General features: G+C 32.6%; 1 protein-coding gene across 1 annotated transcript in view; it reads right to left on the bottom strand.

The window, feature by feature from the left end:
* Positions 1-7184, bottom strand: part of LOC124538047 (allatostatin-A) — an 82003-nt gene extending 74819 nt beyond the window's left edge. The window contains exon 1 of the mRNA XM_047115057.1: positions 7119-7184. The gene's annotated coding sequence lies outside the window, so the exon portion shown is untranslated. The remainder of the gene's footprint in view (positions 1-7118) is intronic.
* Positions 7185-16922: the final 9738 nt, after the last annotated feature.

Raw genomic sequence — 16922 nt, 5'->3', positions numbered from 1 at the left:
ACCTATGTGCATATACGGCACAGGTCTTTTTTGCCTAGCACATGACAACCAACACTCTAAAACGCGAGCAAAGATACGGGCGACTACTAGTTTGTGTATAATTAAGTACTTAGTGTTATTAATTCTTCTGTTAATTAATATACTATACTAGCCTTGGAATAGCTGCCGTATTATCAAAATCTAAATCAAATAAAAATCATAACAAATTTTATAAGTGGGCTTTTTCAAGCACTTTTGAATCGTCATTTTACAATTAAGTGAAGCTTTCGGTTCGGAAAGTAGATTCTACCGAGAAGAACCGGCAAGAAAGTCAGTAGTTACTCTTTTTCAACATTTAATAAATACGAAGTCATGTTAGTTAATACAATATTATTTAAATTAATATATCCTGCCTGGAAGTCAACAGGTATTAATTACACGCTTTTTTATCATCTACAAAATCTTGTATCGAATAATATGCCTTTTTTACCAATCTATTTTTAACGGCAAAGTTAAAAATGTCTGTAGATTAGTAGTTGTTATATCCGTTTAAGCTTAGCATTTGTATTAAGAGTGGGTATGACTATGGTTCGAGGAGACAGAAATGATCTTGCAACTTTTTACATCGCTAAGGGCTATAACATTGCACCATTATTACTAAATGTCTAAAATATACATGAATATAAATGATAATGGTCTTTTTTTAATACATTACTGATATATTACTGGCGTGCATCGGGGTTAGCTTTACAGGCCAGTAATGTATGTTATGAAAAGTTTTCCTGTCCACTAATCGGCTTAATAATCTAAGTGATTGTAATGTTGGTTACATTCTTGTTTGCTCACGTGCTAACCTTTAATCTATTAAAATAATTAAGTGAATAGTTCGTGTTTTTAAATAGGGGAATACTTGTTACAAATATTTAATAAGTTAGTATAAAAAAATCAATAGTATGCATACGAACCAAGACTCAATATTTGTGTATAGAAATAAGGAATATTGAAATAATTTTGTCTTATTTGTATTCTAAATTTCAATACTTTGTATTAATAATACTAGATTAATCTATGATGAATCGAAAATATAAAATAAATAAATATTGTACAATATCACATACATTACCCTGATCTCAAAATAAGTAGCCAAAGCACTTGTGTTATGGAAAATCAGAAGTAACGACGGTACCACAAATGACAGACCCAAGACAATATAGAAAACTAATGATAATCTACATCGACTCGTCCGGGAATCGAACCCGGAACCTCGAAGTGGCGTACCCATGAAAACCGGTGTTCGAACTACTCGACCACGGAGGTCGTCATAATATGGTTTTTATTCGATGACATATATTATTACACAATAAAAATTGAAATTATTTTTTTAAGATATAGATGACTGACTTGGACAAAGTAGTATAGTAAGTAGCGGTCTCCTTGGTTGTAGGACTTTGTGCTTATAACCAATTTAGTCTGGTTGGTTTGTTCCGGATAATCTATTGAACGGCTGGACCGATGATGACAGAGTTTTCGTTGGCAAATAGCTGATGTGATATGGAGTAACTTAGGCTACAACAGATTTCTTTTGTTAAGAGAGGGTGATTATGTTTTACCAGTAGGCATTGGTAGCAATAAAAAAATAATTACAGACGACATCACATACAACACATTGTGTTATGGGAAATCAGAAGTAACGAAGGTACCACAAACACCCAGACCCAAGACAACATAGAAAACTAATGATAATCTACATCGAACCCGGGACTTCGAACGCATGAAAACCGGTGTACACGCCACTCGACCCCGGAGGTCGTATTTTATGAATTTGTACATTTCGACTGATCCCTCTCTAGCGATTTTATTATATTGAATGACATGAATAATTATGAAACTTGATGGATTATTTTTATACAAATTACAATTAATATTTTTTCATTTATAATTCTATCATTGTTTTGTGCATATTGTATAACATCAATGCCACTTAGATTGATATATCTAGATGAACGCACTACAAAACTAAATTAAATTGTCGGACTACAATAAATGTGACTTCTACATTGTCTTAGTGTGCACGACTGTGACTCTTGACACTCACAAAACGATTACTTTACTAGTGTGCGTTTACTTAGTAACCAACATATGACCTCCATTTTTTTCAAAGCATTCTAAGCTTTGATTGTCTAGATGCATAAATAAGCAAAGGCTAATTTATTTTCAACGATAGTAAATTAAACTTAACAGACATATCTAGGAGGATTAGCAAGCTGAAGTGGCAGTGGGCTGGCCATATCTGTTGTAGGACCGATGGCCGCTGGAGCAGACGAGTCCTAGAGTGGAGACCGCTTCTCGGTAAGCGTAATGTAGGACGACCTCCGACCCGCTGGTCCGACGACATTCGCAGGATCGCCGGTGGAGACTGGATGAGGGAGGCAAAGGACCGAGCAGCGTGGTGCGCGTTGGAAAAACGCATTACACGCTTCCCCCACGTGATGGAAAGTGGGGGGTGTGTGGGACTCCCCGGAGCCCTGAACGCCGAGTACGCCCAAGCACACCGGGTTTACCCACTAAAAAAACAGCGGTACCCTCTCCGTCTTTCGGCGGACGCTACCGGATCGCTTACGCATGCTACCGTGACGCCCCGACGGTTGGCCCGCCTATACGGGCCTCCAACAGCTAGGGTCGATTCCCAGGGTACTGGGACCCGCTCTGGGGGAGGCCTATGTTCAGCAGTGGACAGCAAAAGAACGCCGGATACTAAAGGCTGCATGATATATATAATGTCATGATAGTCGATCATCTCTATTCAATCAAAAGTAAAAAATGTTATTTTTCAACTTGAATCGTATATTTTAATCGTATGTTTATATTATCATTACATAATTTTAGTTTAAATGAATGATGAAACTACTTTCAATAGTAGAACTTTTACTTTGATAATTTTTTAAATGTAATTTATATTTTGTATGTGATATTGTATCTACTGTTGGTTGTCCTAATAAAAATAAATTAATATAAAATTATCATACTTAGTTCTGTATTAACTTTGCATAAGATTACAGTTAAACAGTTAATAATAGATTTGATGATGGTACATCTCAAATGTAATTTGCTGTGAAGCTGAGCTATATTTTGTTATCACCCATAAAATGTGATCCACTTAACTTAGATTATTTCTATCATTTTTTTTAATGATAAGATCGAAATAGGCGATATGTTTTTCGAAATAAAATAAATTTAGGTTATCCGAAGCTTTGATATATATAGGTTTGAACATAGTTATATCCGGACATTATGAAGCTAAAGAGTTTGTTCCAAGGTTATAAGGTTTATGTTAGTCTGTAAATATATATAGTATGTATGTATACGTACACTCTTTTTGAGGTTTGTATCAGATGGCTAGTATATGACATTTTTTTTGTTATTTTTTTTTTATAATTTCAAATATAGAAATGTTTATTTGATAATAAGATATAATAAATATTAGTGAGTGTATCCATACAAGTATGATACGACATTATACAGCATAATACGACTAAAGAAAGTATAGTTTAATGTACGCGTGAGACTATGCGGGGAAAATTGTTTATATTTTAGCAATTTAAACGACTTCACACTCATATCACGCGTAAATAACAATTTTATTACACGATCTCACAGTAGAGCAGAAGATATTCCGACTTACATCTGGCTTTCGATTTTGACTTTAAATATTTATTTATTTATTCTTTATTGCACCCAATCTTAAAACTAAGAATAACATTTTTGATACACAAAAGTTGCAGTATATTTTAGTTTAAAAAAAATGCTTAATTGTTTTTAATTCAAAATTAATTTATTTGTTTAGCTAATTTATGTGACTATAAGATTTTGTTTATTTCATAAATCTTTTACCGTTTCATGCACAGTTAATTTTATTTATGTGTAATATACTACTTATCTTGAAAATAAAATAAATATTTATAAGTATGATATTCTATACCAAAACTTTATTTCATATTTATAATAGTAAAAATAATAGTAACAGCCTCCTCTCCATTTTAGGAGAAGATTGGTGGATTTACATGTGACAAAACTGCGTTGGAATTAGACACATGCAGGTTTCCTTACATTGTTTTCTTTCACCAATGAACTCGAGATAAATTCAAAATTCAAGCACAAATTTAGCACACGAAAATTCAGTGCCTTGCCTGGGTTTGGACTCGCAATTATCGGTTAAGATGTAAGCTTTATAACTACTGGGCCACATCAGCTCTTTCATATTTATAGCGTTAATAAAATCACATTCAACGTATAAGGCTAGAATTTGTATGATTAAATTCGTTGTCTGTTATCGCGAGTTTCATTTCGATGTAAATTTATTATATCTCTCGTTTGAAATTAACTCATATATGAAAACAATGCGATACGCACATTTCTAAAGTTTCTGAACAATTTATTGTCGACGGTTTTAATTATTTGAAATGTATGAAATGAATTTGAAATGTAGCGTGATTTAATGACATTAATTTAGTATAGTACGACACAACTTAGATGTAGCATCGGCAAAATCCGTAAAACCGATAGCATTCAAATTAAGCACGCTGTCCTAAATTATCAATATTTATTTCTTATGTGAATATGATCTTGACACAAACGTAATAATTTGTAATATCATACCACCCAATACATTCGTCAATTTGACACGTCGATTTACATGCACTTGCTTTCTCGGGTTGAACTGATGCGAGAGAATGGCGCGATGGGGAACTATTTCTAAGGGTTGTATAAATCGGCAGTAATCGGTTTTATTGAATTTGCCAATGCTACATTTAAGTTCTGTCGACCTATAATTAAACCTTTATGGTCATATTTAAATGTATCGTTTATGACGTAACACCATAATTTCTCTATTTTATTTTAATGTATTTAAAATGTATCTGTAAAAAGGTTTCTAATTCAAACCCGCGACAGACATAGACGAGATATTTTGAACTTTTAGTTATTTAAGAACGTGAAAGCTAACTTACCCTGAGCTTCTAAACTTTAAGCTCCAAAAATGTCAACGTTTTCGAAACTATTGTACAAGACAGACGAGATGGTCTTTTAGATATATATGCGTATTCTCTTTACATATATAATAAGCAAACTATATATTTATATGAACAAAAAATTATCTTATTAATAGTTTGAAAATGTAAAGAAATACTTACTGTAACATTGATTAAAAAATAAAAAATAGTAAAACCTCTTTCGAAACGCGTATCTTCTGATATAAGTTGTGTGTATTGGTTTTTAGTTCTATCAGTTAGGCTTTGCAAAAAGAAATATATTTTTATGTATACTATTTTCTCGAAAGGCGTTCCTTTAGACTGTGAAACTTACCTAAGTAAAGCCCAAACTATGCTGCAAATTCCACCGTTTGACACAAACTTACCGTTATTTATAACAAATTTTGACATAATCTCTTTGACGAAACAGTTAAAAAAAGGATAATTAAACACCATCGCATAAATTTACTAATCACACACACACATTCACATAAATATTTATAGCTATAAAGATTTATTAGCTTGTATAATTGTTCTATTTTCAAATTATTTCTGTGTAAAAATTGTATTAATGTACTCTCGTATTGAATTACGTCGATTCAAATAGTCCATTACATTTTTATAATGCTGTGATTAAAAATAAATTACAGACTACAAAATTTTAAAAATGGAACAAGATGATTTAAAATTTACACATCGAATAAGTAAATAATTGGTCAACTACATATAGTTACTTAGTAACAATGTAACGAAAAGCAATAGTTTTTTTTTATGGTAAGGGTATATGAACCTCAGATATCTAGAATATGACGTATAATATGTTTCCAGATATAAGTACTCTTTGATCGAGATTCTTTAGATTATTTTTTTTTCTTTTTAATCAAACTTGAATATTATATAAAGAAAAACTGACGGGATTTTATTTGAAAATAAATTCCGTCTCATTCAATACTGATGAGGTTTGTTTTTAATTAGTTAAAAAGCTCACAAGCCATCTTATCATAATAGACTTTAACGCGAGTTAATTAATTTAAACTTAATAATTTAACACTTCCTGCTTATTTTAGGAGTTTAATTTATTATTTTTGTTTGGATTGTTTTAATGTATATAAGCATACCGGTTGAAATAGACGTCAAAAAAAAGTTATAAAGCGAAGAGTAAGAAATGATTACGTATACTGTCATTATTTTAAATTCTTTTGAGTGTTCCATTTATAATATTGTATATACTTATTGTATATATTATATTTTTAATACTAAAACGTGTTAAATAAATGTCTTTTTTATTAATTATATTTTAATTTAATTTTCTAGGTTCTATCTCGTAAATATTTTATTATATAATCACTTTTGTAAAATGTCTTTTAAAATATTCTTGGTATAGATTATTTTTATAAATTATTTAATTTCTATATTTAATAAAACATATGCAATATGACGTAAGTAAAATAAATAAATTTAAAGGATCTTTAAATTTAATTTCATCACGTAGAACTTGCTACGTACCTGCTACGAATAACTTTGTTTCACGGAATCTCCAAAGAAAAATAAAATATAATTTAACACATCATTATTTTTAAGAAAATGTAATTAAAAATATAATTTTATATGTATATATTTTGCTTTGCGTAAGGACTGCTACGAACACGCTACAGTGTAGACGAGGATTACGACGTAGAATGCAGTTTAAAATAAGAATTAAACTTTTTCAAAAGATAAAATTGTAGGCAAGCTACAATAGGCTTATAAATTAATAAAATGAAGATTTTTCCAGATAGTGAAACGAAGTACATTAGTTAATTAAAACCGTTTTAATAACGGTGCCAATAAACTTTATTAACTGTTTCTGTTTTAAAAGGGCTCAAAGCCTTATTAATAGAGTTAATAAAACAATGCTTACAATTACTTGAAGTATAATTTTTTTAACTTTTAAGTCTTCGATAAAAAAATGTAGTATTCACTAAAAATATTTTTTTTTTAAACTTATAAAAAAGACTGTTAAATACTCGTTATTTTAATACTAAAGCTTTTCAGGAAAGCTTAAAGTTTCGACGTAATTGTGTGCCAGTATTGAAATAGTAAAATGTTTTTGAAGGTAAAATAAATACTTACTTGCTCAAAGTTGTCGTTCACGATGCGTTGAGCTTTCAGTGTAGCATAGCCTCCCGTTCGTCACTAACTGCGGACTCGAAGCGGAATTCTCTTTTATAGGCGCCACCCATAGGCGGGGGCTGATCCGCCTTACTTGTTGAACGTACGAGTTTATCGAGGTACGAACTTTGCCCGCAACTTTGTTTTGCGTGGACATTTATAATGTGAAAATCGTTTTAATCGACTTAAATAAAAAAAAAAACTACATTTATCATAGAGTCAACGCCTGTTTTTTTTTTGTTAAAAGATTTTGCTAAAAAGATACACGCCCAATTCAAAACGTTAAATGTCTTAGTTTGATTTACATTTTTATGGTATAGGTTGACGGAGCATATGGGCTACCTGATGATAAGTGGTCATCATCACCCATAGACAATGAAGCTGTAAGAAATATTAACTATTCCTTACATCGTCAATGTGCCACCAACCTCTGGAACTAAGATGTTATGTCCCTTGTGCCTGTAGTTACACTGGCACACTCACCCTTAAAACCGAAACACAACAATACTGAGTACTGTTATTTGGCGGTAGAATAACTGATGAGTGGGTGGTACCTACCCAGACGGGCTTGCACAAAGCCCTACCACCAAGTAACAATTTTTATAATGCGTAATTGATGATTAAAATTCTACATCGGTTTTGAAAGAAACACCTTGAAAGAATCTCAGTGTGGTTTTTAGAACGATTTCAATTTAAATATAGAATATTAAAATATACATACAAAATGATCGAAATGTTTTCCAACTGCTACGAAAACTATAATAGATACATGAAACTGTAGTGTTTACACGTTTGTAGATATTTATAATTTCTACAATAAAAATCAGTAATGGCGTGTTATGTCTCAATCTTTTTGAAATTGAAACTTTATTTATTTGAAACAGTATTCATCTTAATGTGTCGAATCGAAATGGTTCAGTGGTTAGAGCACTTTAATCTTAACCTAATACGGGTTCAAGATCAGGGAAGCTGTAATGTCATGTGTTTAATATGTGTTTATAATTCATGTCGTGTTCGACGGTGAAAACAAACATCTCGAGGTTGCATGTGTCGGATGCAAATCTGCCTCGTGTGTATTCCACTAATCCGCCTTCAAGCAGCGTGGTGAAATAAGATTAAGGAACACAAAAAAGAAGTGTGTTTTTAAATATAGATTTAAAAACCACCACCAAAGCTCTATATTTATTGTGTTAGAATATTTGTCTAATACTTTTATTTAATGTACTTAAACGAAGGTTAAAGAAGTGACTATTATTAACTAAAGTTAAGCATTTTATTTTATTTTAGTATACATAACATATATATGTATGTATATATAAGAATTTCAATTTCATTTGCCATTGTCAATAGTTCGTGGTAACTATCAGATTAACAATTTTTGCATATATCTGTATTATTTGTGTGTATGTATAATACGTGATTAATTTTGAAATAGCATATAGAATAGTAATATGTTTTTCTTTTCAAAATCACAAAATTATATATTCGAATAGTCAACAACAATACAACAACAACAACAGCCTGTAAATTCCCACTGCTGGGCTAAAGGCCTCCTCTCCATTTGAGGAGAAGGTTTAGAACATATTCCATCACGCCGTTCCATTGCGGGTTGGTGGAATACACATGTGGCAGAATTTCTATGAAATTTTTAACATGCAGGTTTCCTCACGATGTTTTCCTTCACCGCAGAGCACGAGATGAATTATAAAGACAAATTAAGCACATGAAACAGCGGTGTTTGCCTGGGTTTGAGCCCGCAATCATCGGTTAAGGTGCACGCGTTCTAACCACTGAGACATATCGAATAGTCAATTCGTAATTTTCATTTGAGCGTAAAATTTATTATATACAAAAATCAGTATTGTGTATTCAAAAAAGGATTATAAAAAATAGTTAAATAATTCCGTTGTTATACTACACATGATCGGACTTTATAACTATTGGTTTTTCACTTAAATAATCCTTCGTCTGGTTGTATGAATATGTCAAATTTTTCAATGGAATTTTATAAGCGAGTTGGATCCAATCAATTGAGCTGAAACTTTGAACCCACGTTTAATACTGAACAATACCATGTAATAAATATTGTTCTTTTCATTCATGAATCAAATGAATTGAGGTATTTTTTATTTAAGAAAAAACGTAACTATTTGTATTTTTTTACGAAAAATATAAAAGTTAATGTTTTAAATAATTTTTACTTGAAAAAAAAACAACAAAATCAAAATCAAAATATACTTTGTTCAAGTAGGCTTTAACAACTATCGTCATGTAACAACTATTTTAAGTGAGGCTACCACCGATTCGGAAAATAGATTCTACCGAAAAGAAATGGCAAGAAACTCAGTAGTCACTCTTTTTCAACATTTTTTTTTTTTTTTATAATAATAATTTATTTATTCCAAACACATCACAATTGTATAGACATTGACATCTGATTACAATGCATAAAGGTAAAAGGTATCTGTATATTTAAAACGTAACTGCTAGTATTATGAATTACATGTTAACAATTTGTGTATCTATGGTACAAAACGAATGATAAGCCTATTAAGTGTCGTTAAGTTAATTTTCGTCGTGAGTTTCAGATTTGCTATTTTGTAGTACTTTTCGATACCCATAAAAAAATAAAGTTAAATATTCAATATGGAATTAAGTAATGCTTTTTATTTCTTTAATTATTAATGACTAGCGACCGTCCCGGCTTCGCTCGAGTTGTACTACAGAATTTGTTTATTTACGACATGACATTAGAAACTTAGAAAAGAAAAGTATTATATACCAAAAATCATCTTCTCCAATCACTCTATCTATTAAAAACACGCATCAAAATCCGTTGCGTAGTTTTAAAGATCTAAGCATACATAGGGATATAGGGACAGAGAAAGCGACTTTGTTTTACACTACATATATAGTGATAAGTCATTAAATATATGCAAATATGAATTAAAAAATACTGTATACATTTGAAATTAGTCATGCATGTTTCCTCACGATGTTTTCCTTCACAAAAATCAAGCACATGAAATTTCAGCAGTGCTTTTCTGGGTGAACCTGCAATCGTACTTGAATTAAGTATATATATATAAATTATATTATAGTATATCTATAAATTAAACAGTCTTAAAATTAATTAAATAATCCAGTGTCCGAACAAGCCTTCAGAAGATATATTGACGTTAATATTTCGATAACGAGGATATCATAACAACTCATAAATTATGATAATATACCTAATAACTTATCTATAGTACAGAGAATTAATTTATAATTTATGTTTTCAACGTATATAGATAATTATTAAAGTATTGAGGGCGTCGTAACATAACAATTCGATAAAAAAAGTCCTTCAGTTGGTATCTATTGGAACCAAACTTTCCCCAAAAAAAGCTTCAAAAAAGGAAGAAAATAAAAATATATTCGTGTATAATGCTTGAAATACAGTAAACTTAACATAAATAAATTAAAATAAAATTTATTTATATCAGTATATTATTTTAGAATGGAAGTGAGTGACGTGATGAAGGAAGTGACGTCACCTTTCAGACGTAGCAAAGCAAAGGGCGTCCATCCGTCTTGGGTTGTCACGGTGGTAACAAATTTGTGACTGTCAGTTGCATTCTTGATGAATTTAATAATAATTTGTTTGTATATTACTGAAACTTAGTTAATCAGCGTCCGTCGATGTTTATTTTAAATGTTTTAGAGAATGGGCGATTATAATATATAAACTGTTCTATATTGCTTCGTTTGAAGTGTCAGTGAGCCAGTGTAATTACAAAAAATATACCTGGCAGTGCAGTGTCAGTGTTAAATGATAATATGCTTTATTTAAGTAAATTCTACTATCCACATTTGTATTAAAATTTTAGAAGGTAATTTTTAATGACAAACAATCACCGGTTTGACGAGGAAATTCTAATCAATACAAATATTTTTTAATTCAGTAAACTTTACAAAAAAAATGTTTGATTGTAAATATGGCAATATTACTGTTTCGGAAGCAGCCTTTCACAAGAAGAAAGAGCAAGATCTCATAGTTGCTCTTTCCAAATATACAGATTTACAATACTGTTATTTAAAATTTTCGTTCTGTTTTGAAATACCGAGTAGAAAGAAAAGCTATGTTGTACTATGTTTCACTTAAAAAAATTGAAAAAATAATCAGAATAATAATAATCAAAGTATTCGTTATTCGAATTGGATCATAAAATAACTGTCGAATTGTCACAGCATAGTATTGAATTAAATGTAAAGTCATATACAAAGCCCAGATAGCCCACTAGTTAGAGCGCGTGCATCTTATCCGACGATTACGGGTTCGAACCCAGGGAAGCACCACTGAACATTCATGTGATTAATTTGTACTTATAATTCATCTCGTGCTCGGTGGTGAAGGAAAACATCGTCAGGAAACCTTCATAGGAATTCTGCCACATGTGTATTTCACCAACCCGCATTGGAACACCGTGGTGGAATATGTTACCCTCCTCAAAGCGAGAAGCCTTACCCTAGCAGTGGGAATTTACAGGCTATTGTTGTTGTTTTTCTATATACAAAAATATATCAAATTATTTCTTATTATACATGTTTATAATGAGAAAGTTAACGGTATTTATTTCGTATATATAACGTTAATGAGCTCCCAACTATGTAAGTTAGCTTGTAGCGCTTTCAATTAAACTGGCTCACTCATCCCTAGTACCGGGTCACATAGCATCAACTCACCCGTTAATTCGAAATGTAAAACAGGCTCTTTGTCGTCAAGCGATATTGAATATAATAATTATAAGTCTTAAAGTTAGTAAGCATCAAATTAGCATATAACAATAAATCATTATTACATTTCACGATACGATTCTTGGTTTACTGCGAAATACTTAATTTGAGAATCAAAGGGAGAGGTGGCCTTAGCCCAGCAGTGGGAAATTTACAGGGTGTTAATGTAATTAGGAGTCGAGATGGCCCACTGGTTAGGACGCGTGCATCTTAACCGATGATTGCGGGTTCAAACCTAGGCAAGCACCGCTGATTCATGTGCTTAATTTGTCTTTATAATTCATCTCGTGCTCAGCGGTGAAGGAAAACATCGTGAGGAAACCTGCATGTGACAAATTTGTCTTAGAAATTCTGCCACATGTGTATTCCACCAACCCACATTGGAACAGCGTGGTGGAATATGTTCCAAGCCTCTCCTCAAAGGGAGAAGAGGCCTTTAGTCCAGCAGCAGGAATGTACAGGCTGTTGTTGTTGTTGTTGTAATGTAATTAAAAAAATGTGCTTCACAAGACAAATGTGAAATGTGTTTAATGATATTTGTATGGTTTGATTAATATTCAGATCTTCTACCAACTAAACTGAATAGTTTTGAAGCTGTAATAAAATTATCCTTTATAATTGAAACCACAATGCGAACTTCTTCGAGGAATCCTTTGCGCTAACTCAGATATTGATAAAAGGATCGGGAAACAGACCATCAATAAGTCTCTGAGTCAACATTAGATTCCTTTTTAGTTTACGAATCAACAGATGACTCCACGCTTGGCTCATATTGAACCAAGTAAAAATTGTTATGAAGGCATTCACAATTTTTTTTATTAACGATTTAAATGAAGTAAATAATAAGTAATCTTCTTATATATAATGTTTCATATTCTAGCTCATTTTTCATGAGGATTTTTCCGAGTAATTGTTTTAATCCACAACAGCGCAATTTCTTAGACACTTTCTGCCTCGCACAACCACTTTGTGAAACCAGCTTTCGCCGGCGGTTTTTCCGTACCGATACGACATGGGAACCTTCAAGAAAAGAGCGTACTCCTTTCTTAAAGGCCGGCAACGCACCTGCAAGTCCCTTGGTGTTGCAGATGTCCATGGGCGGTGGTAGTCACTTTCCATCAGGTGACCTGCTCGTTTGCCACCTATCTTATAAAATGAAATTGAAATGATCAACTCTTGTCGGATATCGTATTAGAAAACCAAGTTTCATCCGCACCATCTAAATACCCGGAATTCCACTATGACACGATTTGTAAGGCATTTCTTCCTCACAGAACTACTCTGTAGACCTTGCTAACTGGATACGCCTAGGAAACCTCAAAAAACAACCAAAATACCAAAAAAACCTGCACGTTTCTTTAATGCCGGCAGTGCATCGGAGACCCGACGATGTTGTGTCAGTGCAGTGTTAGTCACTTTCTATCAGGTGAGCTGTTCGTTTACCAAGTAAGTCATAAAAATGCTATTTTATTTCATGTTAATAATGGATTGTCGCTAATGTTATGTGTTTTTTTGATTTGACAATATGTAAGATTTTTTTATTCCACTTGGAAGTCAGAATGAGCAAGAGTTACTAAGAACACAATGCTATAACATCATAGTGTCCAAATTTTTCGATGTATAGTTTAATTCTTACGGCGCCCTTGCCTATACGCTGTGCTATCACTAACCAGTAAAATAGTAAATAATAGGAGTGATGTATTGTATACTGAATTAGTTACAAAGTTCAAATACAGTAATCTTACTACTTAGATGTCAGCTCAGTCTAGTTAAGATGGCAGATCATTGAATAAAGTATCACATTGTAGTGAATATTACGACCTCCGTGGTCGAGTAGTACGTGCACCGGTTTTCATCGTTACTACTCGCCGGCCGAGCGTATGTAGGAAAAGTTCAATCGTTTTTTGTGTTGCCTTACACGCAGATCGGGTGTTTGTGGTGCCGTATTTACTATTTGCTATTTACATTGGGATCAGTAGTATCAGGAGCTGAGATGGCCCAGTGGTTAGAACGCGTGCATCTTAAACGATGATTCCGGGTTCAAACCCAGGCAAGCAACACATAATAAAAAGTTTCAGATTTTTTTTTGTATTTGCCTAATTTCCTACGTATATGCCAAATTTGAGCTTTCTCAATCACCTGAAAGTGGGAAATAATTTTGATCTATAGGTCAGTCAGTGATAAAAATGAAGATTTTTGGACATTAATATCTACATAACCGTTTAAGATGTGTGTATCAAATTTGGAGTACATATGTATCTCGCCTATCTCAATGTATGAGCCAAATTTATGATGAGATGTTTATGTCAAATAGTTTTTGAGTTATGAGGTCAAAAGTGGCTTCAAAAGTTCCGGTGCTCGCCAGTAGGACTGTCACTAGTACTTGGCTTTGACTCGCTACCGCGTATCTACATTGTTTTGGTACGAAATCGTTTTTTACCATAGGCGTTTACAGACTGGCTGCTCGATTTGGTTGGACTACATTAAAGATTCCATCATGCATGATTTTTGGGAACCGTTATCCATTTACGCAGCACATGCAAAGGATACTCTTAAAAGTAATAGGTTTTTGCATTAATTTCCATTAATACTCTGCTTCCATTGGTACCTCGAAGAATGTCCCATTTGACATTGATATTTATTCAAACGAGATCAATACCTTCAGAGAACCAAACAAAGTCTTCAATTTTACAATATTAGTATATTTTAACGTGCGGACTTTAGTTTTGTCGCAAGATAAGTCATATTATTTCCTAAGTTAAGCTTGTCTCAACAAATGTTAGCACAATAGAATGCCTTTTGTACCGCCAGCTGACATGAAGACGGCAGCTATAAGACCCATACAACATTTTCTCATCAACTAGGATCAAAGTCTTGACAGTATATAAATTTACTTGTAAATATTGTAGAAATCACCAAGCACACACAAACACACATACACGCAGACACATTCACCTTTCGACCAATGACCGACAAATTATACAGTTATATACTTCTGAAAAATACGAGCCCATATCTTTTTTTTTTAAGCCTGGAACTAACACTATGGATTATTATTATTATATCAAGTAATTTTCTTAAAATGATCATTTATTTTTCTATCATAAGATTATGTTCTGTAGTGTCTTATTTTTATTATTAAGTATTTTTCACCAATATAATGATTTGTATAGTTTCATTTTGTAATATAAAAGACATTTTTAACTTTGCCGTTTCGATAATTCAAATCGAAAATCGAAAATACAAGATTTTATAGACAATAAAAAAGCGTGAAGTTAATACATGTTGACTTCCAAGCAGGGTGTATTAATTTAAATAATTGTATTTAACTTACTTGACTTTGTATTTTTTAAATGTTGAAAAAGAGTAACTACTGAGTTTCTTGCCAGTTCTTCTCCGTAGAATCTACTTTCTGAACCGGTGGTTCACTTAATTGTTACTGTTTATTTCAATAGATAGATTGATTAAAGTGGAAGGAACCTCAGAGGTCTTCAATAAGGTCCACAGTGGTAAACTTTCTATAGACATTCTGTAGTATATTTAGTATCAGCATTGTACCCGTACGAAGCCAGGGCGGGTCGCTAGTTAAACATAAATTGAATGGCACATAATTATACGAAAGTCTACAGAATTTCTAAAAAAGAAAAAAAGTGTTTCAGCCACGCGCAACATCTGCTTGGCATAATTTACAGAAGTAAAAACAAATATCAGTGTAATTGAAGTTTTATTAAATGAATACAAAAGGAATTAGAATTGTAATGAACGAGGAAACGCAGCCAGCGTTCTTTCCACCATTCCACGCGGTCATGATTTGTATTTTAATTTTTTTTATTTCTGTATAATTTAGATGTATAATATTTGATCTTAAATTTATGGATAAACAAACATTCTCACTTTATTAGAACTATCAATTCTCCAAAATTGATTACATATACAGATGTACATCGTGAGGAAACCTGCATGTGTCTAATTTCATAGCAATTCAGTCACACGTGTATTCCACCAACCCGCATTGAAACAGTGTTGTGGAATATGTTCCAAACCTTTTCCTCAAACGGAGAGTTGGCCTTAGCGCAGCAGTGGGAAATTTACAGGCTGTTGTTTTTGTTGTTATTATAGATGGATGCAAACGGACCAATAATGGTGAGTGGTCATCACTTGTAGTTACACTGGCGCAATCACAATATTGATTACTATTTGGAATGTCTGATGAATAGGTGGTACCTATATTGGTGAGCTTTTTGTAAGTGCTTTTTGTGTGTAATCAACAATGAAAATGTTACTAACATCCTTATTCCTTGTTTCCCTCTCTCTCTTATAATCCTGATACGATAAGAACGGAGAGAGAACATGTATCAAAAGATTTACGTCCTCTCCAAGGTACAGGATTGCTCACTGCTTACTTAACTGCTTCTAAGATTTTATTGACAGACCAGGTAACAGTTTATTGATTAGGCTTAGGATTTGAACCGAGGACTCCGAGATTTACAAAGTTATCCGCTACTAAACATATGATGTTTATAAAAGTATATCTCATAATATAAATATAACACTTGGTGGTAGGGCTTTGTGCAAGCCCGTCTGGGTAGGTACCACCCACTCATCAGTTATTCTACCGCCAAACAACAGTACTCAGTGTTGTGTTCCGGTTTGAAGGGTGAGTGAGCCAGTGTAACTACAGGCACAAGGGACATAATATCTGAGTTCCCAAGGTTGGTGGCGCATTGACGATTTAATGAATAGTTAATATTTCTTACAGGGTCATTGTCTATGGGTAATGGTGACCACTTACCATCAGGCGGCACATATGGCTTGTCCGTCAACCTATACCATAAAAAAAAAAACTTAAACTCAATATCAATGTTCATTTTATTCTAAGTTGTTTTCAAAACGATTTATACGATACTAGAAAATATATTTCAAGCTAAAAGTAAGTAATCCAAAGTGTTTTTTTCCTTAACGTTTAATAAAGAGCGTGATGTAGAC

Source organism: Vanessa cardui, chromosome 19 (genome assembly GCF_905220365.1).
Source record: "Vanessa cardui chromosome 19, ilVanCard2.1, whole genome shotgun sequence".
Taxonomy (NCBI): Eukaryota; Metazoa; Arthropoda; class Insecta; order Lepidoptera; family Nymphalidae; genus Vanessa; species Vanessa cardui.
The sequence above is the reverse complement of the archived record's forward strand: the minus strand, read 5'-3'. Positions and strand labels throughout refer to the sequence as shown.